The sequence below is a fragment of the Rhodnius prolixus genome, unplaced genomic scaffold, assembly GCF_049639745.1.
Source record: "Rhodnius prolixus isolate KJV_2025 unplaced genomic scaffold, Rpr scaffold_2, whole genome shotgun sequence".
Lineage (NCBI taxonomy): Eukaryota > Metazoa > Arthropoda > Insecta > Hemiptera > Reduviidae > Rhodnius > Rhodnius prolixus.
The window spans coordinates 52,909,423-52,927,476 of NW_027411592.1; the positions used below are offsets into that span (position 1 = coordinate 52,909,423).

The 18,054-nt window shown below is 35.2% G+C and overlaps 1 protein-coding gene and 1 pseudogene across 1 annotated transcript in view; both read right to left on the minus strand.

Annotated features, from left to right (window-relative positions):
- The window catches only part of Fkbp14 (peptidyl-prolyl cis-trans isomerase Fkb14), a 163,845-nt gene that overhangs the window by 130,650 nt on the left and 15,141 nt on the right, over nt 1–18,054 (minus strand). The gene's annotated exons all lie outside the window — the stretch shown is intronic.
- On the minus strand, nt 2,084–2,166 carry LOC141450577 (U4 spliceosomal RNA; annotated as a pseudogene).

Genomic DNA, 18,054 nt, shown 5'->3' on the forward strand with positions numbered 1-18,054 from the left:
GGCCGTTTAATAGTCCTACAATTATCCTGATAAACACACGGACTTGACGTGATTAATTCTACAGTCAGCCTTGGCCGAATAACCCACAATGAACTTCATCGCCTGTCTCTGCCCAGTGATGGCCAACCTCCCACTCTTGAGATCTACTCTGCACCCAATCTTAAGGCACTTGGAAACCCCAAATTAGGGTTCCAGGCCAACGAATCCTCCTGCAGGAGGCACCTTCACGAGGCCAACAAATCTGCCGCTTCGTTTCTCTTATATCCTGGATGACCGGATACCCACACAAGAAAGACCTTGTTTTTGTCACTAATTTCTGTCAGGGCACCCATACAGTCCGATACCAGCCTTGAATTGTCCAGCCCTGGTTAGGGCACCAATTACCACCTGGTTAGAGCAGCCTGGCTGTCCAAGAAAATGATGGATCCCAGACTTAATTATTCTTCGTCTAACAATCTCGGTAGCACAGAAACTAATTGCAGCTAGCTCAGCCTGAAAGACTGTACCTAGTTTTCCTAGGCTAACCGAAAAGTTATATTTCGACTTGACCTCTTACTTTTAATAAAAGTAAGTACGGTAAGCATCAGAAATTTTGAAATTGAGTTTCCCCCGAAATTACATCCAAATACACCGGAAATGACGAAAAAATGTTTTTATCACAAGGTCCGATGTCAGAACCGGTTACTTTTTTACGATTTATTTCGAACACAAGTTATTTGCATATCCTGTAAGCAAGTCCATCTTTCTAGGGAATAAATTCTATTTGTTATATAAAGGTATCAGATCAATCGAGTTTCCCCAGAGCTCCCAAAAATGATTGAAAACGAAATTTATGCAGATATTCTAAAAAATCTACAAAAATTTGAAAAAAAAAAATCATTACAGTTCACATACTTCAGTTTACAATATCCCCCCCATTCTCCTGCTATGAGCTAACCATGCTCATGTACCCCCCCCTACTAATAACCAAAAAGGCAACTGGCAAATTTTGTTTAAATTGTTTGCGGGCAGCACCCGTGAAGTCAACGACCTCAGATTTGGATGCCCCTTAAATTAAAAAAAATATTAATAATAATTGAAGCATTAATTAATATTCAGAAATTTTATTTCTGCTTTTAATCACTTCTTGTACACAATGTCAATTAGTTTTAAATTAAAGTGTTTTCCGTTCTCATACTAGTTTGCTAAACTTCCGCTTGCGTAGATTGTTTCAATGATTTATCAACAGGAAATTTTCATTTGTTTTCTCAAAGTTATAAATCGCCAGAATACCAATTATATAAATCATAAGAATGAATTATATACAATATGTACCTGGCTAGTAAAGTTCTACTTGTGTTCTGCACAAATATAGGTATTGTGTGCCACCATAAAATGTGTTTTTTAAAATCTTTATTTCAACATGCACCACATCCATAATATTAAATTGAATTTACAACTTAAATTGTATAACATAATATTGAACTGAATTTATAAAACATAGATGAAAATTAGATGTGATTAATTTAGGTAAAACACAATACCAAAAGTAGAATTGTTTTTACAAACGCACAAAACTGTGGTAAATTTTCGAATTTAACGAAAATTATCCAGTTACTTATTGGGCCAAGTTATTGGCTACATAAGATTGAAAAGCTGGACAAGAGTAAATCTAGCTGATTTCAAAAGCGAGCAATGGAACATGCAGATGTTTTGGCCTGTCTGTTGTTGATTTTCAGTTGGGTCACAGAGACAATAATTAGCCGAGTCCAAGTGACCAAAAACGGGCCATCATATATCGTATATATACTCTCTAAACTTCAAATGGTCAATCAATAAATTGGGTTTTATTGTGTAATCTGGTATTTTTTCAGCCCTTCAACTTGAGCCTGTCTGAAATATATGGGAAAGAATTTCCCTTATGAGAAGTTTTCTAATGTTTATCCCGTTCACTTAGTTCGCAGAGCTTTTCTGATGTTTAGTAAAGATTTGTAAGAGAAGAGGTTATTATTTGCTGTATCTTTCTTTTAGAGCCGCAGAAGGGCTAGGGTATCCGCTCGTTCATACCCTTTTGTCACTAATATGTATGCTTTTGTCCAACTGAAGTAAATATAATAATTTTTCAACTAACAATAATCGCACCTCAGGAGACCTTCATTGGTTACGATATTGCCACTGTGCAAGGTGGGCGCCACGGTAGCCGAGCGGTTAGAGACTAGACCCGCAATACTAAGATGTATTGTTGGTTTAGTGGGTTCGATTCCCCAGGTCTAGACCTTGGATTTTATTTAATGGTTAATATGAGAAATTTATAGCAAAGTATGTTAGGCGGTTAAGAGACTAGACCCGCAAAGCTAAGATGTATTGTTGGTTTAGTGGATTTCATTCCCCCGGTCTAGACCTTGTATTTTATTTAATGGATAATATGAGAAATTTACAGTGAAGTATGTTAGGCGGTTAAGAGACTAGACCCGCAAAGCTAAGATGTATTGTTGGTTTAGTGGATTTCATTCCCCCGGTCTAGACCTTGTATTTTATTTAATGGATAATATGAGAAATTTACAGTGAAGTATGTTTGCTAGTCGCATCCGTCCACGACACCTAATTTGTGATAGTTGGACATAAAGCCCCGCCTGAAAAAATAGGCAATTACTACTACTACTATAATAATTTTTCCGTAATATTTTCAATAACTCACGAATCCTAAACCTTTTTATAGTTTGCTTTTTCCAGTAAAAAAAAAAAAAAAAAAAAATGCTTTATAGCAAAGTATGTTTGTTCATGGCCTCCGCCAACACACCTAATTGGTAGTTCGACGTAATGCCGGCCTGAAAAAAATAGGCATTACTTTTACTTGCTTTTTTTTTCAGATTAATCAGGATATCTATTGAAATCCTACAGTCCTAACTGAATAAGTTAACCTCTTTAAATTTTTTATCATATTATTTCCCTATTCCAACCATATCCAAAGGCTCCAAAATCACCTGATTGTTAAAGCGAAAAGATCGCTAACGAAATAGCCATTCTACAGCTAATACGAGGGTCGTTTGAAAAATCCGTGCAAAAATAAAAACTACTTAATTTTTTGGGGTAAACCTTTTTTATTTTTCAACATAGTCTCCTTTTAGGCTTATACACTTCGTCCAACGCTGCTCTAGTTTGTTCATTCCTTCCGCATAATAGGATTTGTCCAAGTCTGAAAAATAGCCATTCGTTTCTGCAATCACCTCCTCGTTTGAATAAAATCTTTTTCCCGCCAGCCATTTCTTCATATTGGGGAACAAATAGTAGTCCGAGGGAGCCAAGTCTGGAGAATAGGGGGGATGTGAAACGAGTTGGAACCCTATTTCCATTAATTTTGCGACCACAACTGCTGAGGTGTGAGCTGGTGCTTTGTCGTGATGGAAAAGGACTTTTTTGTGGGCCAATCGTGGGCGTTTTTCTTGCAGCTCTGTTTTCAAACGGTCCAATAACGATGAATAATATGAACCTGTAATAGTTTTACCCTTTTCCAGATAGTCGATGAGGATTATTCCTTGCGAATCCCAAAAGACAGTCGCCATAATCTTTCCAGCCGAAGGAACGGTCTTCGCCTTTTTTTGGCGCAGATTCCCCCTTGGTTTAGATTGTTCTTTGTTCTCAGAAGTGTAGAGATGTATCCATGTTTCATCCACAGTGACGAAACGACGCTTAAAGTCATGCGGATTCTTCTGGAACAGCTGCAAACCGTCCTTGCAACACTTCAAACGATTTCGTTTTTGGTCAAGCGTGAGCAATCGCGGCACCCATCTTGCGGATAGCTTTGTCATGTCCAAATGTTGATGCAAAATATTATGTACCCGTTCATTCGAGATGCCCACAGCACTAGCAATCTCACGCACCTTCACTCTTCTGTCATCCAACACCATATCATGGATTTTATCAATGATTTCTGGAGTAGTAACCTCAACAGGGCGTCCAGAACGTTCAGCGTAACTTGTGCCCGTATGGCCACTCTGAAAATTTTGAAACCACTTATAAACTGTTCTAATCGAAGGTGCAGAGTCACCATAATGTTTATCAAGCTTGTCTTTAGTCTCCTGAGGCGTTTTGCCTTTCATAAAGTAGTGTTTAATCAACACACGAAATTCTTTTTCGTCCATTTTTTGAAAATCACTCGACTTCCTCGATTCAAACGAATGCCAAACACAAAGAAATAGACCGATCTGGCTGAAACTTGGTGTGTGTTCTTCCAAAAGATGCTACTAACTAAACATAACCTCGATACGCGCCAGTAGTGCTATCTCTCTGACTTTGCACGGACTTTTCAAACGACCCTCATATGTCAGTTTATGCGGGGTTGCGCTAAGAATTGAGGCAATAAAGTGTATAATGTTGTTAAGCATTAAGTATGACTCCAAAGTTTGGAGTTTGAACGAAATTATCGTGAGTTTAAACTTACAGTAAAAGGAAGTCTTGTGAGTAGTTTACACGAGAATTTATTTTTAATAATATCTAATGTCAGAAGAGAAAATAATAAATAACTAGAACAATAGAAATCATATTAATTACGGCACGCGTAAAGAAAATAAAAGTATTGAATTTTATTTTAAATGAAAAATAAGGGAAAATTTATTCAAGTCAGCCATATATATTTGGAATTTATTTAAATAATACAGAATTGTAATGAATTCTTTAGAGAGTTTTTATTAACATTTAAATTTTTTATTTATTTTCTAAGTACTCGCTTCTAAAATGTAAGAAAGTTTACATCAAAAGTAAATTAATTTGCATTAAAACAAAAGCTAAAAGAAACTTGACATACCCAAATAAATTGGCGAACTTTTAGAAAGTATTAAAAAAAGATGTACAATTTTTGTTTAGTGTTTTAAAAGAAGACACTAAGTTTTGATTGGTGGAGGCCAACAGCGTATTCCGTTTATTGCCGGAATAATAGCGGAATATATGTATATACGAGTATGTCCACCAGCCTACCAATTAGATGTAGTTTCTAATGTTGATGCATAAAACTGTTTACTTCCCTTGCAATGGAATGGAAGAAGGAGAAAGGCATTTCACTTTGAAAGTTGCTTCGAAAGTTTCACTTTTTGAATACAATGACGTAGATACAGTAATAAGGGACTCTAATTTCGTGACTATGACGCAATCACTTCTTTTTTTTTTCTTATTTCATTTTTTGATGATTAGTTGTGATTTTTGTCACGCGATTCTATCTGAAAGGAATTTTTCACATTCTTTTCTTATTAGATTTACCCTGGAAATCATAGTTTGTACTTTTTTTTGAGGGGGGGATGTAATCTATACTTTGAACCCCCCTATAGTTCCTTTATTATGACACCAACTATTTGCTCTTATCTAAAACACTTCGGTAGCCGAGCGTTTAAGATACTAGACCCGCAATACTAAGATGGAATAGAATAGAATAGAAAAGAAATTTATTATTCTGGGACAATTGTCCCCTAAGAATAAATACAGGTACAAATAGAGGCCTTAATAGTTGGCCTGTGATTAAACAGAAAATAAATAAATAAATAAGTATTTACAAAAAGTAAAAATAAAAATAACAGCAGAAATTAAGGAAATAAATTAAAACAATTAGAATTTCGGAGGAAGCTGGAAAGAAAGGAGATAACTGAATGGAAGGGATTTAAAGATAGATAGGGTAGGAGCATGGCGGACAGATGATGGCAAGGAGTTCCAGAGAGAGGTAGCACGTATTAGGAAGGACTTGTCTAAGGATGAGAGGGAATATAAAGATCGGATGAGCGAGATCTAGTGTTACGGGAATGGATCGAGGATTTAAACTTAAGGAGTTGAAAAATGTAGGAAGGCCTTTGAGACTGGATGACTTGAAAAAGAAAAGAAGCCAAAAGATATTGGCGACGATATACAGGAAAAAGCCACTTCAACTCATCGTAGCAGTGCGAAATGCGAGAGTCTCTGGAAATGCTGAAAATAAATCTTATAAAGCAGTTCATGAGGCGCTTGAGCTTAGCTTCAATATCACCAGAAAGACCGCCATACACTAAACAACCATAGTCGAAATGGGGGATGTATTGTTGGTTTAGTGGGTTCGATTCTTGGTGTCCAGGCATTGGATTTTATTTAATGGTTAATAAGAGAAATTTACAGTTAAGTATGTTAGGCGGTTAAGAGACTAGACCCGCAATGCTAAGATGTATTGTTGGTTTAGTGGGTTCGTTCCCCTGTGTCTAGGCTTTGGATTTTATTTAATGGTTAATATGAGAAAATAGTAAAGTATATTAGGCGATTAAGAGACTAGACCCGCAATGCTAAGATGTATTGTTGGTTTAGTGGGTTCGTTGCCCTGTGTCTAGGCCTTGAATTTTTATTTAATGGTTAATATGAGAAATTTATAGTAAAGTATATTAGGCGGTTAGAGACTAGACCCGCAATGCTAAGATGTATTGTTGGTTTAGTGGGTTCGTTCCCCTGTGTCTAGGCCTTGAATTTTTATTTAATGGTTAATATGAGAAATTTACAGTTAAGTATGTTAGGCGGTTAAAAGACTAGACCCGCAATGCTAAGATGTATTGTTGGTTTAGTGGGTTCGTTCCCCTGTGTCTAGGCCTTGGATTTTATTTAATGGTTAATATGAGAAATTTATAGTAAAGTATATTAGGCGGTTAAGAGACTAGACCCGCAATGCTAAGATGTATTGTTGGTTTAGTGGGTTCGATTCCCCGGTGACTAGGCCTTGGATTTTATTTAATGGTTAATATGTGAGATTTGAATAATGACTTACGTTTGCTAATCGCCGCCATTTATGGGCACCTAACAAGGTAGATGGACGGTAAAAAGCCCGCCTGAAAAAATAGGCATTACTAACTTCCTCTTTACCAGCAATTAAAAAACTTCCGGTTCAAAGACTCGGTAGAAAAGTCTAGCACGACGAGCACATTCAAATAATCAAATTTGATTTCTTGGAATCAGATTTTTTATTTTTCGATAGAACTTTTAATTGTTTTTGATTGGACATATTTCGAGAAAGACATATCATTGTCAGTTTACAGGAGGAAATATTGAGAGATCATGTCAGATTTCCTGTATTGAGTTTCAAATATTTATTACAAGGAAAATACAATAATATTCAATTCTTAATAAAATTGTTCCAAATATTAGAACAAAAATTTTTAAATCTCTAAAAATAACTTTACTGTCAACAGTTATTTGTAATTAATAAAATTAAATTTAAAAAAACGATGCATAAAAAACAAAATAAATTTTATGGTCGTATATACGAGAATATACGCAGATATATGTTATATATTTATGAAACGTTATATTAAACGACATGTTGAAATGTTTTGTTACTGAGAGTTACAACCATACAAACAAACTCATCAAAAATAGAATAACTTTCACACGGTTGTTTCCATTTTGGCTATTTACTGTTTAGGCTGTCAGCCTTTGATTTGTTTTATACATATACATTATTGAAATAAACAAGTGAGCTTTTGAAATGTGGGTCATCAGTGTCAGCGTAAGTTCATTAATTTCTCTCCATTAGCTCACATACAGATACTAATGCTTCCCTAACTTTAAGGAACATGTTTCAAAGACATTATTTTTGTGCGCAAGGATTTAAAAAAAAAAAGAAAAAAGATTTCCGGTAAAAACTAGGCATTAAACATTTTAACACAAACGTCACATTAGTAACACAAAGTGGTCTATTTCCGGTTCAAGAATTAGATAGTAAAAATTTATCTCGAGCGTAGTTCGATTTTTGCATTTTTTTTTTTATTCTTCAAGTTAGACCGCTTTTTATAGCCACGAAGTATGAAATAGTTTTCGATAAGATATATCTCAAGTTAGACACAATATCATAGAGCGAAGTTAGCATTTTTTCAGTTCTAAATCACAGAAGAGTGCCAGTAATCCCAGTTCGGAGAAGGGTGGACCCATCTAAATCAAAAAACGGCATTTTCAAAAATTGTTCTTGTGTTGTTACCTTTTTTTGTAAACTGAGTAGCGCCTAAACGCGCGAACCGATTTTCATGAATGAAGTGTCATTCGATTTGGAATTTTATCTAGATGTGCCTTTTGGGGGGGTCTCGACGCTGTACATTGAATGAGAGAGGAGTTAGCCCCATGTATATTTATAAGGAGAATATTGGCCAATCAACGAAGGTTAAAGGTTAAATACTAACGCCAGCATTTCATCCGCAAAAAAAAGCAAATAACAAATCAATAAAAAAAAAAATTTAAGAGAAAAAAAATGGTTGAAAACTGATTATAAGTACTTTTTTTAAAAAATAAATCAACATTACAAGGTGCACAAAAATTTTGATTTATAAACAGACCAAGTATATTCAAGGAAGAGAAGAGTTAAAAGCAGGAAGCAGTAAAAATAGAAAAATGGGTGAAGAAAAAAAAAACCCATGAAGTAGACTTCGAAATCAAGCTACTCTTCTAACTTCCAGAACTTCTTTTTAACCTCCTTAAAATACCAGGAAGGGGAGTTTTTTTTTTGAAAGAGATGTGTTTAGGCGGAGATGAACGACCGTGTATAGAAGAGTATTCACTCTGAAAGCGAGGAAGAAGAAGACGAAGAATGGGGTAGTCCGGGATGGGCCATAGTTGTTAAGGCTTTACAGATTCAGCGTGCTAACAGTGAAGGATATGCCCCGTCTTGCATTAAAAACAGAACCAACCATCCACAACCATTGAGTATTTTAAAGAAGACGTACAAAAAAAGTAAAGAAAATAAAGTAAAAGAAAATTTCATAACCCTGGGCTATGATATTAAGGGGCCTCGCTATTCATTGTCGGTGTCGGCAGACAAATTGGCGGGCAAAACCTTAACTCTTTCTTCCAACCCCATTCTTCTCGTGTGGCCTTACTTCCTGTAGAACTCGGGCTTTTACGGCAAGTGAAACAGAGAGAGAGTGAGTGAGAAGGGTAAAAAAAAAAGGTTCTAAAACGTCTCCCTTTAGGCGCACCAGTTCCTCCCACTTCTGCACCACAACTGAAACCCTATGTGGTGACTATACATCCATTTCTTTAATAATAAATAAATAAAAATAAAAAAAAAAAAAAAAACACTAATTTTATTTATTAAACCATTTCTACCTCATTCACGGTAATAAATCACGTAATTGAAGAGAGGGAGTTTTCCTTTAACTATAGAAGACAAAAAAAATTTCCCTTAAATAAGAAAATTAGAATAGAAAACTAATTAAATAAAAGAATAAAAGGAAACAATGCAATTCTGTCCAAAAATTAGCTGAAATTGAGAATCTTCCGGTTTAATAATAGCGGTTTTTAAGGCAAATTAAAGAATCAGGTTTGGCAAAAATTAGTTAACCCAAAATACCATTTTAGGGAATCGATTTCTGATTTTTTTGGGGTGGAGAGGGGAAGGATTTTCTGGGAAACGGGTAAACTTAAGAGATATTAAAAATAATCTTATTTAACTTCACAGTTTTTGAATCCTTAAATAAATACATGACAATAAGCAACATGGACGATCAAAAACTTGAGGCGATTAGGGCTAAGAGGTTATCCCAACTTTAAAAAAGTATTCCGGGATATAATGCTCAAAAAATCAAAATGCGGAGGCGCTGGAAGAGAGAGAAGAAGCGCGCTGCTGAAGATATGAAAAATAATATGCTTGCACAGATACTACTAAGATCAAGATGTAGGAGCGAGATTGAACACAATCAAAGTCGCCAAAAACCCGAACGAGGCCAAATGTTAGAAGATATGCAAATGGCTCAACGAGGGTAGATTATTGTGTAAGATGAGCGAAAAATGAACTCAAAAGAATCCTGGAAAGAGTAAGTGGTCAATAATTACAAAAGAAGACAGTCGTTAAGTTTGGATTCAGATGACGAGCTTGACTTGCATGTTTGATCATGCACCGCCTGTTTCTGCTTTTTCACTTTAACCTTTCACGTATTAATTTAATATATTAACTTCACAGAGGTAACCTATGTATAGTTATTGTTAGAAACAGTTTAAGCTTATTTTGCAAAAGTTTCTTTACTTAAATTATAGGTATTTTTAGACGGGGCTTTGTCAGCCTGTGTACTCCGAGTAATCGCCCGGAAGTTGAGAATTTAGAGTACGATATTTCAATAAAAAAGTTTTGAATGTAGTCTGTGAAATGTTTTGAAATGAGCGAGTTTAGTTGGTTATCTGAAACTTGCCGTAGCATACAGAGGTTTAATAATAAATGAATTAAATGAAGCAAAAAGAACAATTTAATGGAAAAAATGTTATTGGACCATATTCTCCTTTACACCAATTATTTTAAACTTGAAAAAATAAAGTTGAAAAAAAATATAGTAGTATATCTATATTTGGTTTTATATCCGTCGTAACACGCATGTTTCTTGTATCCCTGACTGACTGGTTTTGTAAATTCAACCATCATCAGAGGTTTCGACTTTATAAACACCAGTCAAACTATAAGCACCAGCAATGCGGACCTTATCCAGAAAGGAAATTCATTGTTTTGGGATTTATGAAGCTGACAGGGAGACATCTCAAACTTACAATAACAATGTAAAGAAATAGTGTAATTGTCAATAGCATAAGCTCTGAAGATGATCTTAATCCGAAAGCTTGGTCAAAAAATAAAATAAAGAAAAATTACTAAAATTGTCGCTATTCCTTTGTTCTTTAAGGAAGGAAGTGATTGTACAAGTTAACCAGTTAAGCGTGGAATTTAGTTTTAAAAAATCCCCCACAGTGTGCGCGGAATTAAAATCAAACAATGACGTGTACAAACACGTCGAACGCAAAGGCAAAACAACCAAAAGTTTTACAACGTCATAATAGTCACTGCAAGCGACTTTTTCTGCAATCTCTGGGGCTTACAAGATTACAAAGCATTCTGTGCTCATTCAAAAATCTTGCACCGCTTTACGGTATGCATTGCCTAGTTAACTAGAGACGCAAGAGCTTTCTTACAAGGAAGAATAGAGCATTGAATTCTGTGCAAAATGAAATCATGCTCATACTAAGGTCTGAATCTCTATCTAAGATAAAAACAGCATTGCTCAAGGGTTGAGAGCTTCTACTTGTGTTTGGTAATTCCCCAATCTCTAATGGGGAGACCAAACATGTACCAACTACTTATCATTTGGCTGGCTCCCTCCACCCCCCTCCGTATAAAATACTTGGCAGTTCTATTGGTAAGATAAAGGAAACATCCCACCAAATAATATTCTTATTGTATTTTACTAAAATTTTGAGTTTTTATAGTTAATGGCAATTTTATATTTTTCACAACGAGTGATACACGTCGAACGCACCGTAATAGAGATTTGGTTTGACGTGTATACACGTCGAACTCGCTCAACTGGTTAAAAAGAGAGAGCAGAATCATTCAGCAAGGCCCCCTAACTTTTTTTGATTTGTTGCCAGTCATAAATTTATTATTTTTAATGATTTAAGGCGTGTCAACACATCTGAGGTTATTGGAGCTTGGAGCTTTTTCCAATGCACTACCGGCCTCCGCACAGTGTTCTCTTGTCACAGGCAACGCTGTCCATCACCGGGACAGTGAGCTGTCAGAAGCTCCTAGGAAGAGAAAAATCTAAGGGGGCCAACCGCTGGATTCGAACCTGGGATCTCCCGCGTGGGAATCCAATACATTATAACCGAATAGCCCTTCCCTAACCATTCCTAAATTTTAGCCAAATAGTAATCGTAACCTGACCATGGTTAATATTATTTTTTCCCTTTTTGTTTACTATTAAGTTTAGTTAAAATGAAAATATGTAAATTTACAGTTTAAAGAAAATTCAAGTGTTTTCGCGCCTGGTTAATTTTTGCTCAAAATATTAGAGAAGATATTTACAAGGAGTAATTTTTTACTAATAATATAGTGAATCCATTTATTTTTCTTTTACACTTCACCTTTATTTATTTTTTTATTTTATTTCGCCCTTAATTTATATATTTTAGTACTTTCTAGGGCCTTCCTCTTTTCCGCCATTCCACTCAGTACTCATCCTGAGCAGGACACTGGATAATTTACTCTCACATTACTCATTTAAAATAAAAAAATATTCACAAGAAATAAAAAATTAACTTTCTCTTTAATTTAATTCAATCCTAAAAATAAACAAAAATTCTGTTTATTGAGGGCGTTAAATAAAACTTGTGCCAAGCTTCAAGGTGGATGTTAATCCAGTAACATGGGTATCTTCAGAAGTACGAGAAAAAAAATCCGAGTAAATACCTAGCTGCTTAAATATTAAACTAAAGGAAAATAAGCCCATTGAGTTAAAGCGTAAGTTTTGTTTCTCTAATCCATATTACAATCTTATTTTATATTCTCTTAATTCTGCGCCCCCCTTCCCAAAAAGAAGTATTTTGATGGAGCAGATTTTTGAATTTGAAATGTTCACCAGGAAATATCCACAAATAACAAAAAATGGATTTTTAAATTGGTCTGTTTTTTATCCACCGATTACTGAATGGCAGTAATTTCAAAACTGTAGGTAGATGATAGCTGAAAATGTGGTTAGATCCGCAGTACTGGCCAAATTCGGATTTTCATCCATGATCAGAGGTATATTAAGACCCGGCAACTCCTAGTTTCCTCTCTTATATTACCCCATTTTGACTATGGTTGTTTAGTGTATGGCGGTCTTTCTGGTGATATTGAAGTTAAGCTCAAGCGCCTAATGAACTGCTTCATAAGATTTATTTTCAGTATTTCCATAGACTCTCGCATTTCGCACTGCTGCGATGAGTTGAAGTGGCTTTTTCCTGTATATCGTCGCCAATATCTTTTGGCTTCTTTTCTTTTTCAGGTCATCCAGTCTCAAAGGCCTTCCTACATTTTTCAACTCCTTAAGTTTAAATCCTCGATCCATTCCCGTAACACTAGATCTCGCTCATCCGATCTCTATATTCCCTCTCATCCTTAGACAAGTCCTTCCTAATACGTGCTACCTCTCTCTGGAACTCCTTGCCATCATCTGTCCGCCATGCTCCTACCCTATCTATCTTTAAATCCCGTCTATTCAGTTATCTCCTTTCTATCCAGCTTCCTCCAAAATTCTAATTGTTTTAATTTATTTCCTTAATTTCTGCTGTTATTTTTATTTTCACTTTTTGTAAATACTTATTTATTTATTTATTTTCTGTTTAATCACAGGCCAACTATTAAGGCCTCTATTTGTACCTGTATTTATTCTTAGGGGACAATTGTCCCAGAATAATAAATTTCTTTTCTATTTCTATTAATCAGTTTGGTGTACAGATTTCTACTTCCTTTAAGTTACCGTCTCGCACCACACTTGTTGATTTCAACAATTTCATAATAATCTTCAACATTCATTGCATAAGACAAGCACATTTTACAATCTTTATTTGATACACTTTCCAAACTAAATTCTCAAGGCAGTTCTAGGTGATTTCCGGAGTTAAGCATCTCTGTAAGGCAGGGGTCCCCAAACTACGGCCCTCAGGACATATGCGTCCCCCTGAGGACATTTATCCGGCCCTCGCCGCACTTCCGGAAAGGGCATCTCTTTCACTAGGTGGTCAGTGAGAGGAGCATTATATGTGGCGGTGCCACAAAGCGCTGCGTCGCTCATGTACAGTACTACTTCCGATGATGCGGGATGCACCCGTCACGGCTCCGAAAAATAACAGCAGAAGTAGGAAGAAAGGCAAAACACTATAACTATACCGGACATAGGATCATCTCATTAGCCAAAAGCAGGTCCATAGTTCACACAGGAATACTGGGCAGTTTGGTGATTTAAATTTACTTGTTCTTTATTTGAAATATTCTATTTGTTCCCGTTTTTTTTGTTTTTTTTTACTTTAAAATAGTTTTTTTTTATAGTCCGGCCCTCCAACGGTCTGAGGGACAGGGAACTGGCCCCCTGTGTAAAAAGTTTGGGGAAACCTGCTCTAAGGTGACATTTAAGTGTAATGTATGACCTCATTACTTGTATAATTTATCCAAACAAATAAAGAAAATTCTAAATTTACGAAACAAATTTTGTTAAGCGAAAAAGCCAGTGATGAAAAATTTGAAAAATTGTAAAATGCAGCTGGAGAAAAGTGTGGGTGGTCCCGCAAGATGTTTTTAAATGTATCAGTATTCGGACTTGAAATGTTGCTTTATTTAATGTTGTCATTGTAAGCATTGGCCCTTTTAGTTGGTCTTTTGTTTTAAATAAAGGTATTTTAAATCTGTATTTAAAAAATAATAACAATAAACGCAATTGGAGAAGAGATTAACTAAGCGGTTAGCGTAATGGATACCCACGCTAGGTATCCAATCCCAGGTTGGAATCCAGCTCCTGGCCTTTAGATTTTCTCTTCCTTAGAGCTTCTTACAACTCACTGTCCGTTGATGGTACAGTGTTGTCTGTAAAGAGAGAAGCAGAAGGCTAGCCGTGCCCTGGAAAAAGCCCGGGCGCCCATAATCTCAGATGTTAACGTGCCTTAAATCATTAAAATATAATCGCAATTGAATGCAAAAAAAAAAAGTTAAGTTAAAAGAAAACTATTACCGGAAATGGAATCTCAACCAACTGAAATGCCGGCGTTCTAAGACAATTCCCACAAAACGGTTCTAATATATTTTTTTCTTTGTTTTATTTAATCTAGGCGGAAGTCAGATTTATGGTGTAAATTTCCACCAATAGAAAACTAGTGAAAATTAAATCACGTGAAAGCCATACTATTTTTGTTTAAGCACAAAGTATTTGAAAACGTGTTGACACCAATGATGGCCGCTTATCTACCCCAACTATTCGACCTGTTCTTGTCTATGCTAAAATAAATGGGATTTAAATCTGCTGAAAACTTGGAAAAAGGTTTCAAATAGCTTTCACTTCCTGCCATTACTAGAGCTATTGTACTATTCTGTTACTGATATTTAATTGGCAGAATCTGTTCTCACACTGCTATGTTTTGCAATTACATCAGCGATAGATTCTTACGCACTAATTTACCCACTTCCGCGTACTAGACAGTCAGTTTACGTCATAAAAAGATCTTTTGTAAAGAAAAAGTGGCACTTACGCCCAGCCTAGGTTATTCAAATTTGGAATTACACAGATAATGAAGCCACTCATGATGGGTAAATAACAATTTTTAGAGGGAAACAAAACCACCTCTCCGCTTGAATTGTCTCAGTATTTATTTTACTAAGTAAACGTTTAAAATGAAAACTGCAGTTCCTACAAAAGTTTCAATAAGAATTGCGAGATCACTGAAAATCTTTAAAGTTGAATTCAAAAAAATTCCAGAAAACGGAAGAATGGTCGGATGATTTTTGCCCAAATAACTTCTTCCTAGATTCTCAATGTGGCACCGTTTCAAACTTTGTTAGAAATGCAAAAAGTAATGCCTATTTTTTCAGGCAGGCTTTAATCTAACTACCGAATTAGGTGTCGGGCGAAGGCGATTAGCACACTCATATTAACCATTAAATAAAATCCAAGGCCTAAGACTGGGAATCGAACCCACTAAACCAACAATACATCTTGGCATTGCGGGTCTAGTATCTAACTGCCCAACATACTTTACAGTAAATCCCTCATATTAACCATTAAATAAAATACAAGGCCTAGATAGTGGAACAGAACCCACTAAACCAGCAATACATCTTATCATTGCGGGTCTAGTATCTAATCGCCTAAAATACTTTACTATAAATTCCTCATATTAACCATTAAATAAAATCTAAGACCTAGACACTGGGAATCGAACCCACTAAACCGCAATACATCTTAGCATTGCGGGTCTAGTATCTAACTGCCCAACATACTTTACAGTAAATCCCTCATATTAACCATTAAATAAAATACAAGGCCTAGATAGTGGAACAGAACCCACTAAACCGCAATACATCTTAGCATTGCGGGTCTAATATCTTAACCGCTCGGCTACTGTGGGGCGTCTAGTTAAAAACGTAAGCACACAAAAAAGTTTTACTTAAAAAAAATCTAATAGATCTAATTAAATCTCCATTTCATACCATTCTATTATTAAAATAAAGTATAATTACTGTAATAAAATTCAAAGGAATCACAAATGGAGCTAGCTATTCAACAACAGTGTTTTATTGGCCGCCCAGTAGTTTGATAATAATTTAGGGCTATTGCAGTGGAGTAGACTTGTGTCCGCAAAGAGGAGTCCTAAGGGACTAATAAAAAGAAAAAAAAGGTAAAAGAGGTCACTTGATCTTGCCCTTTATTGTGGGTGGTGTTGTGTTCACATCTGACTGAGGTAATTCTTTTGGGCCCTTCCAACGGAGTCACACCGCTACTAAATTAAAGTTTAAAAGAAAGACATGATTGTGGTGAAATAGATTCACCACATGTTAGAGCACTAATTCTACAAAAAAATAAATTGAAATATTCAAAAAATTAATCAGCTTGGAATAGAATTAATGAAATATAGACAGGAATGATCTACAGCAAACTTCTTAGACCAAATAAATAATAATTTATAGTAAAATTTGTTAATTATAAGTTTACTCCGTTTAATAAATATAAATATTCATATAATGAAAATTAAATTACTAAATAATTTTACAAAATTTCAACTATATATTATATAAGGAAAGATTGAAATTCAAAGAACGAATATATTTTAATAACCTTGGCATGTAATTTTAAACCAATATAATAAGTTATCGGAGATGATAAAGAGCTTTTTCAAGGGCTTGTTGAGGAATAGATAAGTAGATTATACATATATTTATATATAAAATATGAGGTTATTCCAAAATAAATTCTAAAATTATGCACGCGTGTAGTTTAAAATTAAAACACTGAAAACGAACAACGCTTATCTTTTTAATCGAAATTCTTTATCAATTAACAAATTAAATCATTTAATACAGCTGATATGTAATCGATTTTATTAAACGTGATTATTGACTAATTTTTTTACTATTAATTTAAAAACAGATTGTGAACACTCTCACGACATTATCGTTTTCAGCAGTTTCAACCCGTGCCACCCCAAAAAACAAAACCGGATAGAAGCTTTCGATCAACAAATGAATTAAGAGTTTAGAGGAAATTGTAAGAACCATTACTGTCTTCTACTTTACCGGCTTGGGCAGGTGTGCCTTTCAAGTTCAAGAAGCTGTAATTTGGTATTTCTGATATTTTTATTTTTTTCTTGGCTTGCTGCTTTACGAAAGGAATGGCGAGAGATCCGGTTTCAGGTATTGTCCGGTTCTAGCGAAATAATTTTCTAAATAAAATCCAAAATTAAGAAAATTTAAATTTAATTGAAGAAGAATAATTAATTTAGGAAGGGTATAAATGTCCAAATTTCAAAAATGCAAAAAAAAAATTGAAATGGACCATTTAATTAATTGTGACCGTAAGTTTGTGAGTGTACGTAAACAGTTCTGCAGAAGGATGAAACATTTTTGGAAGCTGTAATGAATAAAACCTCAAAATCTGACCGAGGCAATCCCTCAATTAGAAATACCAATTTCTCTTTGCTCTTAAAAGAATTTTTATAACTTATTTTAGAGATTGTTTTGAAATTAAATATCAAGATTTTCTTTAAGGAAATATTTTTTCCAAGAGAATGCAATTATAGCTTCTCTCTGAAGCATCATTTCGAAGTCCTATATTAAGGTCCCTATAATTTGTGTACTAATGAGGAAGATTAGGGAAGGGATTAGCTATGCGGTTAGCGTACTGGACTCCCACGCGGAGGTCCCGGGTTCGAATCCAGCTGCTGACCCTTAGATTTTCTCTTCCTAGGAGCTTTTTACGGTGATGGACAGTGTTGTCTGTAACGAGTGAACAATGTCCGGAGGCCGGCAGTGCGCTGAAAAAAAGCTCCGGGCGCCAATAACCTAAGATGTTGAATGTTTAAATCATTAAAAAAAAAGAGGAAGCTTAAAGGGAAATTTCGTGAATGAAGAAAATCTCTTTATTGGGTGGTTTGTTTTTCACCATACTAAGACTGAATCGAAAATGATTGCTGCCATATTGCAAAACAAAACCAACTTCCGATGAATCTATCCTTCCAATCGGAAGTACTTCGCCATAGTGTCAACGCTCCCTACTCTGAGTTTCATTCACCAAAAATACCTCTATT